General features: G+C 37.3%; 1 protein-coding gene and 1 long non-coding RNA gene across 5 annotated transcripts in view; both read left to right on the plus strand.

The window, feature by feature from the left end:
- GMDS (GDP-mannose 4,6-dehydratase) overlaps positions 1-21,318 on the plus strand; it is a 639,676-nt gene that overhangs the window by 511,689 nt on the left and 106,669 nt on the right. The window lies entirely within an intron of this gene.
- On the plus strand, positions 1,015-6,371 carry LOC131513884 (uncharacterized). Its single transcript, XR_009262865.1, has 2 exons — positions 1,015-2,156; positions 2,393-6,371. It is a non-coding gene; the product is annotated as an uncharacterized LOC131513884 (long non-coding RNA).

A 21,318-nucleotide genomic window follows, 5' to 3' on the forward strand; every position in this document is an offset into this window, starting at 1 on the left:
GGGAAAGGAAAATCAAAAGAAATAGTAAATATGTGGGAAAACATAAAAGGTTTTTTCCCTCATTTTAAAATTTAAAAGGTAATTGGTTGAAAGTAAAAATCATAACATTATGAAATTTCTGATACATATAAATAAATTATATGACAACAGTGGCATAAAGTATGGGGCAAGATGGAAGCACTTCATCATTATATTGTTTGTAAGATACTTACACTAGATGTGAATTGATACAAAATTATTCAGAGATAGACTGCAGTAAGTTTAAGTGCATACTACAAACATCAGAGACTACAAAAAACAAAACGAAAAATAGCAATAAGGCAATAGTGGAGTTAACATAGAATCCTGAAAAGTGCTCAGACTAAAAGAAAGAAGAAAAAGAGGGAATGGGAACAAATATCAGATGGGATGAATAGAAAACAAGTAGTAACCATATTGATAATACATCCATTGTAAATGCTTTAAAGGCAGATTTGTTGCACTTGATAAAAAAGCAATATGCCATCTACAAGAGACACACATTAAATGTAAACACGTAAGTTAAAAGTAAAAAGAGAAAAAGAGAAAACATGCAAATACAAATCATAAGAGAGCTGAAGTAGCTATATTTATATGCAATGAATTAGACTTCATTTAATTAGAAGGAATGAGTCATTTCATAATTTTAAAGGGATCAATTCATCATGAAGACATAACAGTTTTAAATGTACATACATCCCATTACCATTACTTCAAAATACTGACAGAACTGAGGAAAAATAGACAAACTTTATATTTGAATACTTCAGCACTCTTCTCTCCATAATTGACAGAACAAGTAAACAGAAAATCTTTAAGGATATAAAAGACATGAACAACATAATTAATCTACTTGACCAAATTGATATTTGTAGAACACACCACCCACTGAGCCCAGAACAACAGAATGTGTGTGTGTGTGTGTGTGTGTGTGTGTGTGTGTGTGTGTATAAAATACATACATATATATATATATACACTTGTAACATTCACCAACATAGACCATATTTGGTGCCATAAGAGAAGTTTATAAATTTTGGAGTATTAAAATTGCAAAAAATACATTTTCTGACCAAAGTGAAATTCAGTTAGAAATCATTAACAGAAAAATATTAAAAATTCCCAAACATTTGGAACTTGAACAACACACTTCTAAATATCTCACAGGTCAAAGAAGAAATCACAAGGGAAATTAGAATATATTTTGAACTAAATGAAAATGGGAACAGCATGCCAAAATTTGTGGGATACAGCTAAAGCTGTACTTAAAGAGAATTTTTTGGCTTTGAACACCACTATTGAAGGAAGGAAGGAAGGAAGGAAGGAAGGAAGGAAGGAAGGAAGGAAGGAAGGAAGGAAGGAAAAGAAAGAAAGAAAGAAAGAAAGAAAGAAAGAAAGAAAGAAAGAAAGAAAGAAAGAAAGAAAGAAAAAGAAAAGATCAGAAGATCCCAAACCAGTTATCCAAGCTTCCATCATAAGCAGCTAGAAGAAGAAGAAGAAATTAAACCCAATACAAACAGAAAAAAGAAATAATAAACACAAAAATAGAGATTGATGAAATAGAAAAATAGTGGAGAAAATCAGTACAATCAAAATCTGGATAAACTTTTACCTGATGGGGGAAAAAAAGACACAAATTATAACAGATTATATTTATTTGAAATGAAAGAAGGAACATCACTACAGATCCTGCAGATATTAGCAGAATAATAAGGAAATACTATGGACAATGTTTGCCAATGACTTTTTCAAATTAGAGGAACTGGACAAATTCGATAAAAGATACAACATTGCCAAAACTGACTCAAGAAAAATGGAAATTTTAGCTGTATCTCTGTTAAAGAACTTGATTTCAAGCATTTAAGGAACAAAATAATACCCTTACTATACACACTTAGGAGAAAGAATACTTCCTAACTCATTTTATGAGGTCAGCATTACCCTGATAGTAAAAATATATATATATATATTACAGGGAAAAAAAGTGTACAGACTAGTCTTCCACATGAAGATAGAAACAAAAAAATCATTAAGAAAATATTAGCAAATTGAATCTAGCAATATATAAAAAGTCAATACACCATGACCAAGTGGGATTTATTCTAGGAATGCAAGATGAGTTTAACATTTAAAAATCAGTATAAGGGGCACCTGGGTGGCTCAGTGGGTTAAGCGTCCGACTTCGGCTCAGGTCACGATCTCACGGTCCGCGAGTTCGAGCCCCGCGTCGGGCTCTGGGCTGATGGCTCGGAGCCTGGAGCCTGCTTCCGATTCTGTGTCTCCCTCTCTCTCTGCCCCTCCCCCGTTCATGCTCTGTCTCTCTCTCTCTGTCTCAAAAATAAATAAACGTTAAAAAAAATTTAAAAAAAATCAGTATAATTTAGCATATTTAAAAAAACAGAAAAGAGAAACCATGTGATTTTTTTCAATAGTTGCAGAAAAAGCATTTGAAAAAAGTCAGTGACTATTATTTAAAAAAAAAAAAAGATGGGGCACCTGGGTGGCTCAGTCAGTTAAGCGTCCAACTTCCGCTCAGGTCGTGATGTCACGGTCCGTGAGTTCGAGCCCCACGTCGGGCTCTGTGCTGACAGCTCAGAACCTGGAGCCTGCTTCTGATTCTGTGTCTCCCTCTCTCTGACCCTCCCCCCATTCATGCTCTGTCTCTCTCTGTCTCAAAAATAAATAAACATTTAAAACATTTTTTAAAAAAGAACTTTTTTTTAAACTATATTAGGAACTGAAGGAAATTTCCTCAAGTTGATAAATGGCCTCTGAGAAAACCCCACAATTAATATCTTACTTAATGTTGACAGACTGAATGCTTTTCTCCTAAAAATCAGGATCAAGGCAAGGATGTCTGCTTTTATTATTCCTTTTCAAACTTATCTTGAAGATCCTAGCCAAAAATAAAACAAGAAAAATGAATGAAAGTAAGAAGTATATCTGTCTTTATTCATAGGTAGCAGGATGGAGGACATACAAAACTTTAAGTGTTATACCAAAATAACTACTAAAACTAACATTTAACTATTTATTTATTGATCAATTTGTTTAACAACGTCACAAAATACAAAATCTATACATAAAAATCAATTTTATTTTTATGGACTGCCAGTGAACAATCAGAAACTGAAAATTTTTAAAAACCACAATACCACTTATAACAGAATCAGAAAAACATGAAATACTTAGAGATGAATTTAATAAAATATATGAAAGATTTGTACACTATAACCTGAAAAAAACATTGATGAGAGAAACCAAAATAGCCCTAAATATAAGGAGTAATACACCATGTTCTGGGATTGGAGAACTGAATATTAAGATGTAGATTCTCTTCAAATTAATCTACAGATTGAGGTGCTCCTGGGTGGCTCGGTCGGTCGAGCATCTGACTTCGGCTCATGTCATGATCTCACAGTGTGTGAGTTCGAGCCCTGTGTCGGGCTCTGTGCTGACAGCTCAGAGCCTGGAGCCTGCATCGGATTCTGTATCTCCCTCTCTCTCTGCCCCTCCCCCCCTCATGCTCTGTTTCTCTCTCTCTCCCTGTCAAAAATAAATAAACATTAAAAAAAAGTTTAATCTACAGATTGAGTGCAATCACAATCAAAGTCACAGTCTTTTTTGGTAGAAATGTACAGGCTGATTCTAAAATTTATATGTAACTTCAAAGGATCTAGAATCTTGAAAAAGAAGATCAAACTTCTTTTAACACTTAATCTGCATGATACCCACAGAAAGATAGATTTATAGATCAATAGAACAGATTGTAAAGCCCAGAAGTAGACTCACACTATACCATCAATTGAATTTTACAAAGATGTCAAGGTAATTAATTGGGGAAGGATAGTCTTTTCAACAAATGGTGCTGGAATCATGAATAGCCATACCATACGGAGTGGAAAAAAAATGAAACTCAATCCATAAATCACACCATACATAGAAATTAATTGAAAAGGATCATCGCTATAAATGTAAGTGTTAGAATTAAAAACGATTAGATGAAAACGTAGGGGAAAGGCTTTACAACTTTGCTGTAGGCAAAGATTTCTTAAGTTGTTTTTCTATTAGGTTGAGTTATAAGAGTTTTTATGTTTTGCAGTTACAGTCTCTCAGCCCATGACTACCTTTTAAATTTCTTAATAGTGCCTTTCAGATAGCAAAAAATTTTACATTTTCATGTAATTCAATTTATCATTCTTTATGGCTTTTGGTTGCTATGTGTGTTTGCAGTGAATGTATCAGTTTGGGGTGAAGCCAAGGATTTCTTAGGACACCAAAAGCAAGAACCATAAAAGGGAAAAAAATAACAAACTGAATATCACAGTTAAAAACCTCTGCTCTTTATAAAGAAAATGTGCGATATATACACAATGGAATATTACTTAGCCATCAAAAGGAATGAAGTATTGCCATTTGCAATAACGTGGTTGGAGCTAGAGAATATTATGCTAAGTGCAATAAGTCAGTCAGGGAAAGACAAATACCATATGATTTCACTTATATGTGGAATTAAACAGAACAGATGAGCATATGGGAGGGGGATAAAAAAAGAAAAAAGAAGGAAGCAAACCATAAGAGACTCTTAAAGATAGAGAACAAACTGAGGGTTGAGGGAGGGAGATGGGTAAGGGATGGGCTAAATGGGTAATGGGTATTAAGGAGGGCACTTGTTATGATGAACACTGGGTGTTGTATGTAAGTGATGAATCATGGAATTCTACTCCTGAAACCAACATTGCACTGTATGTTAACAAACTAGAATTTAAGTAAAAATTTGAAAAGAAAAGGAAAAGAGAATGCTAAACAAACAAATACACAAAAATCAACAAAAAAAAACAAAACAAACAATACACCTCTGCTCTTTGAAAAGTGACCATTAAGAAAATAAAAAGGCAATAGGGCACTGGGTGGCTCAGTTGGTTGAGCGCCCAACTTCTGCTCAGGTCATGATCTCACGGTTTGTGAATTCGAGCCCCGCATCGGGCTCTGTGCTGATGGCTCAGAGCCTGGAGCCTGCTCCGGATTCTGTGTCTCCCTCTCTCTCTGCCCCTCCCCCACTCACACTCTGTCTCTCTCTCTGTCTCAAAAATAAAATAAACATTAAAAAATTTAAAATAAAAGAAAAAGGCAAGTATGGTCTAGAAGAAATAAGTGTAATACTTACATCAGACAAAGGACTTCTATCTAGACAAGAAGACAAATAATTAAAAAATGAGTCCAATATTGGAACAGATAACTTCACAAAAGAAAAGGTACAAATGATTATTTGGCACATGGAAAGATGCTCAGTGTGATTAGTCAACTGGGAAATGTTCATTAAAACCACAGTGTAAATACTATTACACTCCCTTTAGAATGACCACAATGCCATAGTGCCAAGTATTGATGAGGATGTTGTAGCAGCTAGAGCTGTCATACATTACTGATGAAAGTATAAATAGTAAAACCACCTTGAAAAATAGTTTGGCTTTCTTATAAAATCAAATCTATATTTATCATTTGACCAGCAATTTTCCTAGACACTTAACAAAGAAAAATTAAAATCTACATCCACATAGACACTTATAGATGAATATCTGTAACAGCTTTATTCCTAATTAAAGCACTGCCTCCCCCAACATTCAGTCAACCAGTGAATGAATAAACAAATGTTATGTGTCTGTACAGTGGAATACAGTGGAGTTCCAAAAATGAGTGGACTAGGATGAGTCTTAAAAACTAAGGACTTTAAAAATCTTAAAAAATCTAAGCATAATTGCTTAGTGAAAGAAGTCACCCACAAAAGAGTACATACTGTAGAATTCTATTTATAGGATATTCTAGGAAAGAATAATTTGGATTGATAGAAAGCCAATCAGTAGTTAGTTGCCTAAGCATGATGGGCTGAGTTTGGGGTGTTGACTGGAGAAAAGCACAGGGAAGTGGTATAAATGTCTCATATCTTGACTATAGTGGTTGCATGAATGTATGCATTTTTCAAAATTCATCAAACTGTCTACTTGTTAGACATTTTATTGTTTGTAAATTATACCTCAGTAAAGTTTTTTTTTTTAATATAAAAGGGAAAAAAAACAAGGAACTTCAAGAGGCCATCATCAAGGAATGTTTAAGTGACTGTAATCAATTGTTATCAAACTATTAAAAATAATGCTTAAGAGCAGGGCACCTGGGTGGCTCAGTTGGTTGAGCGTCTGACTTTGGCCCAGGTCATGATCTCATGGTTCATGAGTTCAAGCCCCGTGTCGGGCTCTGTGCTGACAGCTCAGAGCCTGGAGCCTGCTTTGGATTCTGTGTCTCCCTCTCTCTCTGCCCCTTACCCGCTCATGCTCTGTCTCTCTCTCTCTCAAAAATACATAAACATTAAAAAAAATTTTTTTAGTAATGCTTAGGACTTTATAATTATGACAATGTTAAGTTAAAAAAAAAAAAGGATACAAGTTTAGATCTGTTGTATGATCTAAACTCCCTAAAACTGTGCCTACAAAACATTAGAAGAAAACACAATGGCAGTTTCTACATTGTGAAATTATGGGCAGCTTTAGTATTCTGCTGTATATATTGCTCTGTATTTAAATTTTCTGTGAGGAACTTGTGTCCTTTTATAGTAAGTCACCTTACACACATTTTTTTTTTTTTAAATTAGGGGTAGTATTACAAATGAATCAGATTCTCTTTGAGAAGTGGATGAGACTTGGCCATTCTCCCATCTTGGGGCTAATGTTCTGTTTTCAGTCACCAGGCCATTCTTCTGACCTATGCTCCCCATGAGCTAAATGCCTGTTTTCTGACCTAGTGCAGTCTCTCACAAAGTAGAATGCTATTCCAAGAGATGTGTATGAAAGCATTCCATGTCTCCTTCATTTAGAACATACAGAATATTATAACCGCTCTTGGAGAATTGCCAGTAAAGAAACTGTTTAACTTTGTTTAACCCAGCATTTTCCAAGCTTAATTTTTAAGTTTATATTAAAATCTTATAAAAACAAGAGTTCTGTGGCTCACCCACTGGGAAACGTTCCTCTGTCATTCAAACCTGAACAACAGATATCTAGCATGTCTGACTCCCTCCCTCTCTTCCAAAGTAGTGCTGGCCATTAGTAGGTTCTCCCTCAGTAGGAAAGGCCCGGCAAAGCAGTTGAGTCATTTTCACTAAAATCTGTCTCAAATTTCAGGCAATGGCCTTCATTTTGTTTCAGAAGGCAGACTACACCACAAATCAAGTTTTTACTGGTATATTAAAATTTTCCTTTGAGTGGTATATAAAATTTTGGTAAAGCAAAAAACTTTTTGCAAATTCTTAGAAAAAAGAGATTGATGTGAGGTGCTGAGCATTCTAGATGAACTAAAGATCTGGCTTTGTCCCTTTAATAAGAGTCTTCTGAGTGGCAGCAGTTACCACCTGTGTGCCCAGTACCCTTCAGGTCTTGCTGTGTCCTATCACTAGAGTTGTGGGAACAGAATGCTTACATTGCATATTCTTCATAGTTTGTCTGAAAATATAAAATTCCTTCTCAGGGCTAGATAATAAAATCATGATGGCTTCGTGAATGCTGTCTGCAAGTTATGTTCTATTGTTTGTTTTTTTTTCAATTTCCTTCCTCTGGATCTTCTTTGGGCCCCATGCATCAGCATACCAATCTCAGCTGGAAGAAGAGCAGGGAAGCCACAGGCAATTTCATGTGCTACAGCCAAGGCTGTTCCTTGGGCTTCAGAGTCCCCACTGCAGCTGTGAGCTCTGATGGGCCAGCAAGTCCTTCTTGGGAACAGTATCCACACAGTCAGAAACCAGGCAGAAAGGAGCAAAGAAAACACACTGATATCTGAACAGAGCTTAGAAGGCCAAGGATAGTATTATACCTCAGTAACTCAGTGCTATTACAGTTTGAGGAGACATGCTTTTCTAGACTTTCAGGAGTGTATATACCTCTTTCTCCTGGGGATGCTGTTTTCATCTTTTTATTTCAGAATTGCTCGATTTCAGTCCTAAGACATTCATCCTTATCTGTACACAGTGTGGCATAATATTGTATTGTAAAAGCACAGTACCAGTGCCACATTCCCTGAGTTTGAATCCCAGCTCTACAACTTCCAATGGGAGTCCTTTACCTGTGTCTCTATTTTCCCAACTATAAAAATGGGGATAATAAGAGTACCCATCTCACAGGGATAGGGTGAAGATTAAATGGGTTAAATATATTTGAAGCATCTGAAACAGTGCCCTATGCTTCTGAAGCTCTATATTAAGTATTTGCTATTAATAAAGTGTGTAATTGATTGAAAACATTGGTCATCAGTGAAAACAAGGGAAACATAAAATGTGGAAACAGTATGATTGGAAAAGTGATTATATGTGTGGGGAGAAGAAATGTTTCATGTTTGTGTAACCAGACAGAACTGAACATAGACTCTTAGCAGAGAAAGGCGATTGCAGGAAGAACAAACTTGCCGGTTGTAGTTGGATAGAAATTATGGGTGTAATGAGACATCTCTTCATCTCTAACACCTGACCCCTTCTGAGAAGTAATTGTCTATTTATCAGAATTAGGACACCTTTTTGCTGAGTCTATCTCCTGTAGAGCAGTGGTTCTCAAACTATAATGTTCTGTGGATCACTTAGGGATCTTTTCAAATGCAGATTTGGAATCAGTAGGTCGGGGCAGGGCCTGAGATTCTGAATTTCTAATTGAGATACCAAGTGATGCCAGTGCTGCTGATCCATGGACCACACTTTGAGTAGCAAAGCCTGAGAGAATTATGGAGTCTCAAGTTTGAGATGCACCTTGACAATCACCAAACCCAAACCCTTATCACTTTCTACTTTGTTTTCAGTCATCTGTGACTTTACCTTCCCTGATAGACTAGACAGTGGGCTCTTTCAGGGCAGAATGCAATTCTAGTTCCCTTTTTTTCTGTACCTTTCATTCTGGACAGTACAGTGTCAGACATTTTGTAAATAAATCAACATTTTAATGAGTCTACAATAGAAAAATAACTTAGGGAAGCTGGGGGATTTGATTTTAGGGGTTTTTGGAGGGGGGAGGGAGTACTTGCTTATAAATGAAAAGACTTAAAGAAAAAAATTCCAGGCATCCATGAGAAACAGTTCAGTGGGCACCTATAACTAGTTTGTTCCTTTTCTTCCTTTTCCATTCTATCCCTTACATCTCCAGTATTCATAAGATTACTTAAATGCCAGTTGAATTTAATTGTAATTGGATTGAATTTATCATCTGATAAATTCAGGTAAAAGAGTTCTCTGGACTTTCCATTTCTGCTATTAATAAATTCAGGAATGCACAAAGATGAGATGAAGAAATCTAAAAAGCAAGGGTCATACATACCTCTTTTCTTTTATATGGCTTGAAAGAGGTAGACCAAAAGATGACTGGAATCTCCAAAGAATGAAGCCAAAGTTTCTGGAAATTGCTTCTGGTCCTACCATGACTAAACCAGTCTCTAATATGAGATGAGATACTATGCTCTTTTAATACAAGTCACCTCAGAGACTAAGGAAGGATGGTTTATTTATTAATCATTAGGTACCCAATCCCACCAGTCCTTGATGAATCAAGTTCTTACAAATGAACTAATTATTACTGCATAAAGTAGTTTGCTTATTTTTGACAGATTATTATAATTTTTGTTATTTTAAAAATTATGATAATCTGTCAAAAATAACCTGAAAATTGGAGAATGTCTAAGAGCTTATCTTTTTGGAAACATGTAATGTGCTTTCCTATCACATTTTACATTTTAAAACATTTGACATTGCTTAAATCCCAAGACTGCATGAAAGTCCATAAGCCCATGACCAATGTCCTTGTTTGTATACGTCTTAAGGCAATTTTGTTTCTGAATTGTAGTATGTAGAGCAAAAATTTTAATTAGATTTACTTTGTATAAATCATTTTTCATTCACTTACATTTTCGTCCTTAGCTGGCTAGCTGACTTATAAATTTGTTTTCCATAAAAACATTTTGTAGGAAACTAACTAATTAGTTAGAGAAATTACAGTATGTGGAAGCAAATATCTGGTCTTTTTTTATTTTAAATACAATGCTGCAAGTTGAAAATTTGAACAAAAATTAGAAGTGCAAAAATTAATCTTTGCAGTGTAATTTAGTCATCTAGATAATCGTTATGCCCTCAATTTCATGTTTTACAGAAGGTATTTCATGTTTCAAGAAAATTGTCCATATTCTTTTATGGACTTAAAAATGCATTATTGATTACTTAGGTTAAGATTGAGGGTTTTTTGCACCTTTTTGATATGGAATTCATGTTGCTTTTAAACAATCCTTCAAAAGGCTTTATTAAAATGTATACTTTAGAAGAAATTAGTAGCCTCTGACTACATGGAAGCAACATCTTAGTCTGTAAAAATATGTGCACTTTGTGTTTCTTCGAGGAATCAAGCATGACATTTTATTTTTAGGGGTATTCTGTTGAGTTATGAAGGATGATATATATAAGTTCTTATTTTTTTAATGTGTGAAATATCCATGCTAATAAAATAAAGCCTTAAGAATAATGAAAGTATTTAGGAAGGAGAGATGAATGAATAAGCATTTTTAGTAGTCATAATTTTTTTTTTGTTTTTAAGGAAGTGAAACTGAACTCAAAGTAGCCTTGGGGACACTCGGATCCAGGGCCTGGAGGTCTGTCAGGGCTCTCTCTGCTTCTTGGAATGCTGCCTTCATTCCCTCAGCATGTTCCTATGGCAGAGGACATCATTGATAGCATTTCTGGGGATGCAGACTAACACAGTAAATGAAGAATAGAATCTTTTTGATAGTTATCAAGAAAGAAGACTGAGGAGGGATTCTGGCTGGCCCCACTGAGCCCTATGATAACCTCTAGACCATTCACTGAAGACAGAGTATGGGGCCAATGCCTAGGCCCTGTCTTGTTAGGGAGAGAGAATTCTGTGCTTGGCAGGCTATAGAAGTCCATGGTCTGAGTAGGAGAGGGTCAAGGTCCTTCTCCAACAGCAGGATGTTATTTCTAGAAGAAAAGCAGAAAGTACTGCTAAGCAGACAAAAATAACATGTTCATATAGCATTTAATGGTCATTTAATATGAGCCCCAAAGTGTGCTATGAGCTGCCCACTTATTCAGTTTAATTCCAGGTCTGGGGCACTGTTTCACTGAGAAGGATACTGAGGCACAGTGAAGTCAAGTATCCTCCGAAGGTTACCCAGCTAGTGAGTGGTAGAGCCAAGATCTAAACTGAGTACTTTTTGACCCAAAGAGCTTTTTATATTGCACTTTTCATCCTACTTGTTTATATCCTTCAAAACAATCTTTGTAATGTGATGGTTGTATGCTAACAGTGGGATCACATCATAAGGAAACAACTTGCAAAACAAGATCCAGGCCCACATGCCTCTGTGAAAGGGAGGCCCCAAACAGAATACCAAGAGAGCAAAAGAAGTCAAACCTTGGTTTTTAAGCATTCAAGAGCCCATGTTCTGATGGGAAAAAAACAGATTTGAAAGATCTTTCAAGGATAATCTTTACTATATGCAGTTTTGTTCATAAGCTCTGTCACTAGAAGCAAATCCCCCCTAACCTGTAGCACCACACATAGTTCCTTGAGCATCTCCTGTCCTTTCAGATCCACAATTGTAAGCGAATGAGCCAGGCCTGGCATCTGTGTCAGTCACCAGTGTCCTCAGTGCTCACAACAACTGGTCTGTAGTAGATGCTCTGTGATACCTTCTTACTTGAGCCCAGATGGATAGCCAAAAGCCAGTTTGTCCAGAAAAGCCTTTCAGGAATGTTCATTGTCACCCTAACTTCCCCTAGTTGGATTCATCGTGGTTCACTCTCTCATGGTGGTGACAGCTATAGAGAAGCCACTATGCTTCCTACCCTAGAGAGCTGCTAAGGAAGGATGATGAGGACCTTAGTTTACACAAGTGCCTGGAGGTGGAGATGGAGAGGATGGACTGATCTAAGAGACTTGGAATCTATAGGATTTGGTGAACAATTGGATATAGAAGGGAAGGGAGAGATTGATTAGTGTGCCATCAATTAAGATAGAAAACTTTATGCCCTCTCACAGTTTTACCTGGTGTACTTTACATGCTTAAAGGAAAATTATGGATATTTTCTCTAAACTGAACTTTTTCTTTAACCTCATTATTACATGATTTTCATATCAGACACACCAATCACTATCTGCAATATTCTCACTTCAGCTGTTTGAAGGCCAGTTATCACTTTCTAATTCTATTATCGTTTTTGAAATTATCTGTTGTAATTTTCACTGAAAAAACCTTGAAAGATGTTGCCATCTATATGTTTAGAATTGGCACCAATATTTGCTCTTAAATCTTTGATATCATTTGAGTGATTTTTTGCTTTGAATTTATTAGAAAAATAGCATGTTCATTTCGGTTTGGGTGAGTAGAAGATTCTCGGGGAAATAGATCAGTACCACATACAATCCTGATAAAATTTAAGGTAATGTTGGGCAATTAAATTGCCATTTGGTCATTTGTATTAAGAAGGCACCCTTATGACAGCAAATGTTTTCTTCCAAGAACATTACAGGGTGTTTGTTTATTTGGAGGAGGGTGTGTTGTTGGGGTTGTTTTTAGTGTTATGTTTTGCTTTACACTTTCCCATCAAGTTATTACTAAGTAATGTGAAAAGGAAGTACTTTTCTCCTACAATTAAAGTGATAATAGCATAAACCCAAATAGGTAAATACTTATCTTGACTAATTTTTTTGTCGTTAATCTTGTTAAATTTTGAGAAGAGAGTTGTAAGAATAGCCTACAGCCTTGTGAGCTCCACCATCCGTGCTGGGGGGAAAAAGATGTTTCAGCCAATGGAAATATTTATCATAGTTTGTGGCACTCTGTCTACATTTTGGGTAAAAATAGCAGGGGCCAGAAATTATTATTTATTTAAAAAGAAATTATTCATTTAGAAAGAAACTCATTTCTAAAATCCTCTTAGCTGAGATAAGTCATTTTATGTTCATGCATATTCTTCTCCTAATTGGGAATTATTCCCTGGTGGGTAGGATTTCTGTCCCCTGGGCTTTGAGGATGAGGGTAAGGAAGACTGTAAAAAGAGGAAGGCCAGTGGATAGAGGTTAGGGTGTAAATCTTGTACCCCTGTGGCTGGTGTATCTGCTAGAAAGTATTCCTCAAGAATTGGCTGTGCCTATGACTGTGTTAGATTGCATCATGGGAAAACAGATCCCTCCAATGAGTTGTTTTGTTGAACAAAATTTTCCCAAGACCTACTTCCAAGCTTTCTATTTGGGGGGAAAGTCAGAAGAAAGAAAATCACTGTGTCTCTGCATTTTTTCCCCTAGAGAGATTTCATAACTTTAAATGTAGGTCCACTAAGTGTCCCTTTCCCTGACAGAGCATGGCTCCATTTGTTTTTGACCAGCTGCCTCTGAGCCCCTACTTGCTTTAACTCCCACCTGAAAGCTTTAACTCCAGCTTGCTACATCTTTCTTTGGCGTCCATACTATCTAACCAAGTTGAACGAAATCTGTGAGACTGAATGTTAGAAATATAACTCACCTTTAGTCATCATCACTTTGAATCTGCCACTGGAGCTAGAAAAACTCAATCACTGTGAGAAGCCTGCACAGAAAGCCTATTCCTGAATGTAAGTACTATGGGAACTTTCTGGCGATACTCTAAATAGACCCAGGCCTTGAAAAATATCTACATAATATTTAGTCGCAATAAATAGATTTGGATTTGTCATATAAGCTTCAACTTATTGAAAAAGACTCTTTCCCCTGCCTCCCTTCCTCCTTCCCTCCTTCCTCTCTTTTTTGTCTTTCTCCCCTCCCCTCTCTAGCAATCTGAACTCTATTATTTGCCTTTGTAAACTTCTAAGATAGTTGAATTTTTAACATGTAAAAGCCCCCAAAATATAACATGCTAAAGTGATGTGTGAACCTTTACTGAAACAGCAGGTTTTTTAATTATTAACCTGTATAAGATCTAATTTGAGCCCTGATTTCATGCTGTGTCTTGGAGGCTGAGGCAAACCTCATTCTATTTCATGTATAGTTGATGTAATTCACAGGGTCGCAGGTCAGTTTAAGTTCTTTAAGGGTCCATTAATCCTCAGAATAAATGCTTCTTCTATAAGTTACCTAATTAAGCAGCCAGCATAGTTCTTAAGATGTAGTAAATGCACCATAAATGTGCTATTTTTCCCCTCACTTTTTCTCTCCAAGCAAAACTCATCTAAGAGAATCAGAAGACATTTCCTTTCCTTTCCTTTGAGTAGTGTAGACTCTAATTGGCTGACAATACATTATTTACAAATATACACAAATAGATGTTGGTATTGTGCAAATTCATTCTATCAGTACTGAAGTGATATCACCATGATATCACCATTGGAGCAATGTCTGCAGAAAGGTACATCTAAACGGGCTCTTAGCCAAAGAGGGAGATATGGATGGTAGTTAAGAAGAAGGAAAGCATTCCAAGTGGGTGGAATGGCATGAGAAAAGGCATGGAGGCAAGAGTTAGTAAATTGTATGTGGGCGATAGGCAAGCTGATAAACTGGGTTGGACCAGCCAGACCACATTGGGGCATATTGAGAGATACTCACACCTACTATTCCCTCTGCTTCTCTGCACTTCCCACTCATTCTCTAGGTCTTAGCTTAGACATCCTCCGTAGCCCAACATCCTACGCTCAACCAAGTCTTGCTAGGTGCCCGCCCAGTCCTCTGGTATCACTCTGTGTACCTTCTACCATCATTCATACACTACATTGTAGGGGCCACTAGACTTTAAGCCCCCTAAGGACAAAGACCATCTAGTTTTCTCATACCTGTGTCTTCAGCACCTGGCTTACTTTAGTAAATACTTTTAGTAGGCACTTAATAGGTATTCAGTGAAGATTTGTGGGAGGTGGGAGGAGGAGAGATGGATAGATAAGATTGGGCAAATAGAGGAGGTACAGAGGACAGAGGCCTTGAGCTGTGGCTGAGACTCATACAGAGCTCAAGCACTAGTCCTTAAATTGTACCTTCCCACTACCACCCCTTAGTAAGACCTCCATTCATTTTGCTTAGTCCTGTAAAACATAAGAAACTCCACCTACAATCTTTGGAAGTGTATAGGATGCCCCAGGTGAGTTAAAATAAATTAAAATAAAGCAGGTGGATAGAGCATGGTTAGCAATCCATGCAAAGATAGCATAGAAACACCAAGTCTTGTTTAAAAACTAGCTGTGCATTTGAACTTCCCTTCACCGCCATTTTACAGCTGAGAAGAACAATTTCTGGTCTTTTTCCTATTCGATCTCTTGATCTACCCTCGTTAGACATGACCACACAAAGCTTTTTTCATTGAGTTAATCATTCTAAATTTCCTAAAGATTTCCTAAAGATAAAGCATAAGGAAAAGACACTTTGAAAGTACAATTTAAGTCTCTCAGCAATACTGATAAAAAGAAGAAAGCAAGGAAACATTTACCAATCAATAACTCTTATTGATAGTAACGTTTGGGAGGGGCCTCCCATGAAAATGACAGTGACCTTTTAAGAGGGCACCACACCTATCCTGCTTTTTCCAACTGTGTGAGATAGAGGTGTCATCCAATGACCTTCCCAAAATTGTTCAACCTCCTAAACTCCTCTCCCTCCACATGTAAACTGCAGATTGTACTACCTGCCTGATTCTTGATGTGGGGATTCATTAGTTGGCATTCACAAGAGGCCCATGATATGGAAAGCACAAAGTAAAGGTAGTTCTTACTCTAACAAGTGACATGAACAGCTGTTTAATGGATTTAAATTTTACACTTTTTGTTGTAGTTGATTATTCATTAACTGCATGCAATAGCTGGAACCCCATTATTTAATAACAGTTATCCTTATTAACATAAATAAAATGGGGTAAAATTGAGCATGAATGGAGACAGGAGTCCCTATTTCAATAGCAATATTGTCTTTCTGTGCACAGCTAAGTTCTCATATATACATAAATTAGAGTAGACTTTGTGATTAAAACCATGGTCCCCTGAACATAAAAATTACACTCTGTCCTCCTCTCCTGTTCCACTGACTGGTTGCCCTTTACTCCTTTCTGGTAACAGTCTCTCCTGGCCTTGGGCTTCAACCTTCCAGTCTCCTTAAGAAACTAGCAGTTATCTCTCCCTTCTCTGCCTTCAGCTGTCCTACATTGCTCCTTCCCATCAGTATCTTGACATTTTCAGATCCTTACATCTTTAAAAAATGGACCTCTGCAAACACTCATTCCCTTCAGACACTGCCCTTCCTCTCTTTTCCCTGCTCTGTCAAAACGTACCAATGAATTGCCTCCTCACCATCTCCCTGTCCTTACCTCCTGTCCCTCTGCCACACCTCAGTCCACCTTCTGCCCCATCACCCCATCAAAGCAGTTCTTTCTGCCATCCCCAGGGACCTGCATGCTACTAAATCCTATGGACCAGTTTCAGTTCTTCAATTTTTGACATCGATGCAGCATCTGGCATTGTTGATGCACTCTCCCTCCCTTGCCAAACACACTGGTCCCTCACTTTCTGAGATCCAACCCTCTACAGTGTGCCTGCTTCTTCCCAGGTGGCTCTTCCTCAGTTTTTGCAGACTTGATCTATCTGCCTTGTAGTGTTTTCCTCCATGGATGAGATTGGAGCTGGGGTGTCAATGGCTCTACAACATCAGTTCCTCCAGATGTCCAGAAGGCAGGGTGAGAGAGGGAGATATGGAAGAAGCATTGCGTCTTTAGGGGAGGCAGGCAGGGCAGGAGCCCTGGGGATAGAGTTCTGTAGGCCATGTAGAGGGAGTTGCTGGCAACAGCCTTGGTCAGAGTCCTTTGCGAACTCATGTTTGTAATGATTTTTCCTTCATTGTTGGGATTTTTTTTCCCAGTTAACACCAGCACATAATTTAAATTCTAATCATTCAACAGGAATTGTCACCAACTCCAGAAATCTCCCACCCTCCACCCCTTCTTCCCCATTTTCACAGCTATTCCTACCCACTGTGTGGGCCATTCTTTTGGCACTTTACGTCTGGAAAAGTATGTTACTCTGCTCTGTTAAATTGTCTTGATTTACCTCAAGAGAGTATTTACTCTTCTCTATGTTTTTCTGTTCTCTTTCTGGAAATCCTTTTGCACTCTATTATACTCTTTTAGCTGATTACTTTGGCATTTACCTCCATGTTTCTAAGTAACATGTTTTTATTGCTGATTCTTGATTTTTATCTCCTTCTAGGCATTATCTATTGGCGTCCTCTTATTCAAAATGAGGGTTTTATTTTCTGTTCCTCCCGATCTCTCCATTCTTTGAATATTCTATTGCTGCATTTTAATTTGAGGATAGCTTAATATTTGGTGTTAAATTATCATGACTGATCAATGGTTTTCATTCCAGTAAACAACAATTACTTTTTTTCTGTACAATTGTCATTTGTTTAACACAGAGCTAATAATTTTCATTTGTCTTCATTTGCTTTGTTTTCTATATATTTATCACTAACTACCCCAGACTTTGCCCCAGCTATCTAAATCACCTTTGAATGTGTTCAGGTCTGTGGGTTATTCTATCAGTCATGTCTTCCTGTAGCAGGGCCTATAGAACCTTCTGACCTGATTCCATCTAGACTGGTGGAGGGTTGGCATTGTGTGATCTGCCTTCATGCTCATCCGAAGGGTTCTCTTAGCCACTCTCTTAAATTGGGTCCTCCATTTCCTGGCATCTTTTTAAAACCTCCTTCCTCATCAAGATAAAAAGCTTCTTTACAGTGAAGGAAACAATCAACAAAACTAAAAGGCAACTGATAGAATGGGAGAAGATATTTGCAAATGACATATCAGTTATAAAGGGTTAGTATACAAAATCTGTAAAGAACTTATCAAACTCAACACCCAAAAAACAAATAATCCAGTGAAGAAATGGACAAAAGACATGAAAAGACACTTTTTAAAAGAAGACATCCACATGGCTAACAGATACATGAAAAGATGCTCAACATCACTCATCATCAGGGAAATACAAATCAAAACCACAGTGAGATACCACCTGTCAGAATGGCTAAAATTAAAAACTCAAGAAACAACAGTGTTGGCAAGGATGTGGAGCAAGGGGAACACTTTTGCACTGCTGGTGGGAATGCAACCTGGTCCAGCCACTCTGGAAAACAGTGTAGAGGTTCCTCAAAAAATTGAGGAAACCTAGCCTACAACCCAGCAATTATATCCAAAGGATACAAAAATGCTGATTCAAAGGGGCACAAGCACCCAATGTTTATAGCAGCACTACCAACAACAGTCAAATTATGGAAAGAGCCCAAATGTCCATCAACTGATAAATGGATAACAAAGATGTGGTGTGTGTGCGTGTGTGTGTATGTATATATATATATACACACACACGCACACACATACAGTGGAACATTACTCAGCAATCAAAAAGAATGAAACCTTGCCATTTGCAACAACATAGATGGAACTAGAGTGTATTATTCTAAGCAAAATAAGTCAGAGAAAGATAAATGTCATAAGATTTAATTCATATGGAATTTAAGAAACAAAACAGATGAACATAAGGGAAGGGAAGAAAAATGAGATAAAAACAGAGAGGGAGACAAACCATTAAGAATTCTTAAATACAGAGAACAAACTGAGGGTTGCTGGAGGAGTGTTGGGCAGGGAAATGGGAAATGGGTGATGGGTATTAAGGAGGGCACTTGTTGGGGTGAGCACTGGGTGTTATATGTAAGTGATAAATCACTAAATTCTACTCCTGAAACCATTACACTATATGTTAACTAGTTTGGGTTTAAATAAAATTTAAATAAATAAATAAATAAATAAATAAATAAATAAATAAATAAATAAATTTTTAAAAATAAATAAAAACTCCTTGGTTTGATGAAGCAAAATCTTATTTCTAAGAATAGTGCATGGAAAGCAAATATTTTTGACCCAGTACATCTGAAAATACCTTTATTCTGCCCTCAGCATTAAGAAGGTAGCTGATGTAGATTGCTTGCTTGGAAATACTTTGCCCTCAGAATTTTGAAGGTATTGCTCCATTGCCTTTTAATCTGCAGTGTTACTATGGGAGACTGAGCCATTTTGCCTCCTAATCCCTGTGTATTCTCTCTGGAAGTCTGTCAGTCTTTTTCTTTGTCCTAATGTTCTGAAATTTCGTGTGATATGGGTTCCATCCATTATTCAGAGCACTCTGTTGGGCCCTTTCAGTCTGGAAATGCATGTTCTTCTCTGACCAATTGTCTTGATTTAACTTAATTATCTGCTCTTTTCTGCTTCCTTTTTTTCTGTACTTTTTCTGGAAATTCTATTATACTGACCTCTTGAGGCCATATTCTGATTTTCTTATCTTTCTTCTGGTTTTTCATATCTCCATCCTTTTGCTCTCCTTTCTGAGAGATTTCCTCAGTTTATCTCCAAAATCTCCTCTTGAACTTTTAATTTTTTTCAATTTTTTTTCAATTTCTAAGATTTTTTTTCCAAATTGTCCTTTATTATATACTGTCTTATTTTTGTTTCTTTGGTATCTTTTCATACCTCTGAAGATATTAATGGTAGAATGTGTGTTTTTGTTTTGTTTTTTGATTACCTTTTCTATTTGTCCTATTTTCTCCAGGTTGCTGGTTTTCAATTTGTTTGTTATGATTTCTCTTTCCTATATGTGGTTTTCCCCACATGTCTGTCTGGTAGTCCTTGGTTTTCTGCTCATGTTTAAAAGTGGGGGCTAAAAAGCTAATTGGGAGTTTTTGAGAACATAGTTAGAGCTTGTTGACTATGTCACTTACAGGGGGACCTAACAGGACCATTTAGTTTGGAGAATCCCTGATACCCAGAGAAGATTCCTTGTCTCCTGCCTGAAAGGAGACATGCCTGACTGCCAGCACCTTGGGGCTGGCTGGGGAGTCTCAGCATTCTGTGCACATACCTCACTAGATTTTTCCTTGTTTTCAGCATCGTGGCCCTACCCCTTCCCAAGCCCAGTGGCCTTCAGATCTGGGACCTTGTTCTCCAGGGAGGGTGAGGTAGTTGCCAAGCAATGTGGGATCTGGGAGGGGACTGGGCATCACACTGCTTCTCAAGGAAAGTTGTAATCCGCCCTCACTTCCTGACATCTGAGGGCTCCTGCAAGTGTAAATTGGGTTCATTTTCAGCTTCCCCACTGCTGGCTTAGGAGTCTGTTTTCTAGGACTTCTGCTAAGTCCTTTAACACTCATCCATCTGGCCTTCCAGCTTCCAGAATTTGGTTTCTGTTCTCTTTCTTGCTCTTTTAGCCTTTCTGAGTATGTTCCTTTTTGAAAGGGGCATCAGACAAGAGCAAAACTGTACAAACCACCACCTTCATTCAGAACCTAATAATTCTCCCAGGACTACTTTGTGTCATTTTCTAAATTGTAGCTTTTGGCAACCTCCTGTTTCCTTATATACATCCTTAATAAAATAGTATTTTTTTAAATAATCCTTGATAACTTTTGTGATATTCAGGTTTTTATAAGGGGTGCATCGTGCCCTCCCTTACTTTAACATAGTCTCCTAAGCTTGACTTAATACAGTTGACTTTGCTTTTGTTGTTCCTTAAAGGAATTCCTAGTTGAGTAGATTTTAATAACACCTCATCTTTCCTTATTGTGCTTGATTCTGTTGTTCTTGAATGTTTTCTATTGCCATTTAATGCTTATTAGGAGCCAACAATATATTTTAAAAATTGAATTATACAGAGGCTCTTCTCAGTGAGCTGTTGATCTAAATTGGTGGGTAGCAATTCCTTTTAATTAGCTGAATCCTCTATTCCCTGTCAAGCTACCTTCATTTCATTAACATCCCAGCTCTTCTTTGAGTCATAACATTGCTTGTTAGGACAAGTTAGCTATTACCTTTTACTTGTTAATACAAGTGTTTTGTGTATTGTTGTAACTGAATGTTTTTTGGCCCTTGGCCGAAACTTTTGCTTACTGCCTTCATGCAGACCTAGTGCAAATTACAAAGCAGTTTTGCCAACTCAGTTCTGCTTTGAGCCCTTTCCTGGTTATACTCGATTATTCGATGCATCTCTATTAGTAGTGGGGGCAATGCAGTGACCACAGAGACGATTTGGACTGTAGACAGCATTTGCAAGATGGCAGCCCTGTGGACAGTATTCAGACAGAGGCCAAGAAGTGGGCCCAGAGCTGATACACACAGGTGCCCAAGTAGCATCAAACTCAAATCTAACCTGCAGTTTCCTTCCGTCAGTCAGTCTTTTCCCATTTCAACTACTGTCATAAATCCCACGTGTTA

Source organism: Neofelis nebulosa, chromosome 6, assembly GCF_028018385.1.
Source record: "Neofelis nebulosa isolate mNeoNeb1 chromosome 6, mNeoNeb1.pri, whole genome shotgun sequence".
In the NCBI taxonomy this organism is placed as follows: domain Eukaryota; kingdom Metazoa; phylum Chordata; class Mammalia; order Carnivora; family Felidae; genus Neofelis; species Neofelis nebulosa.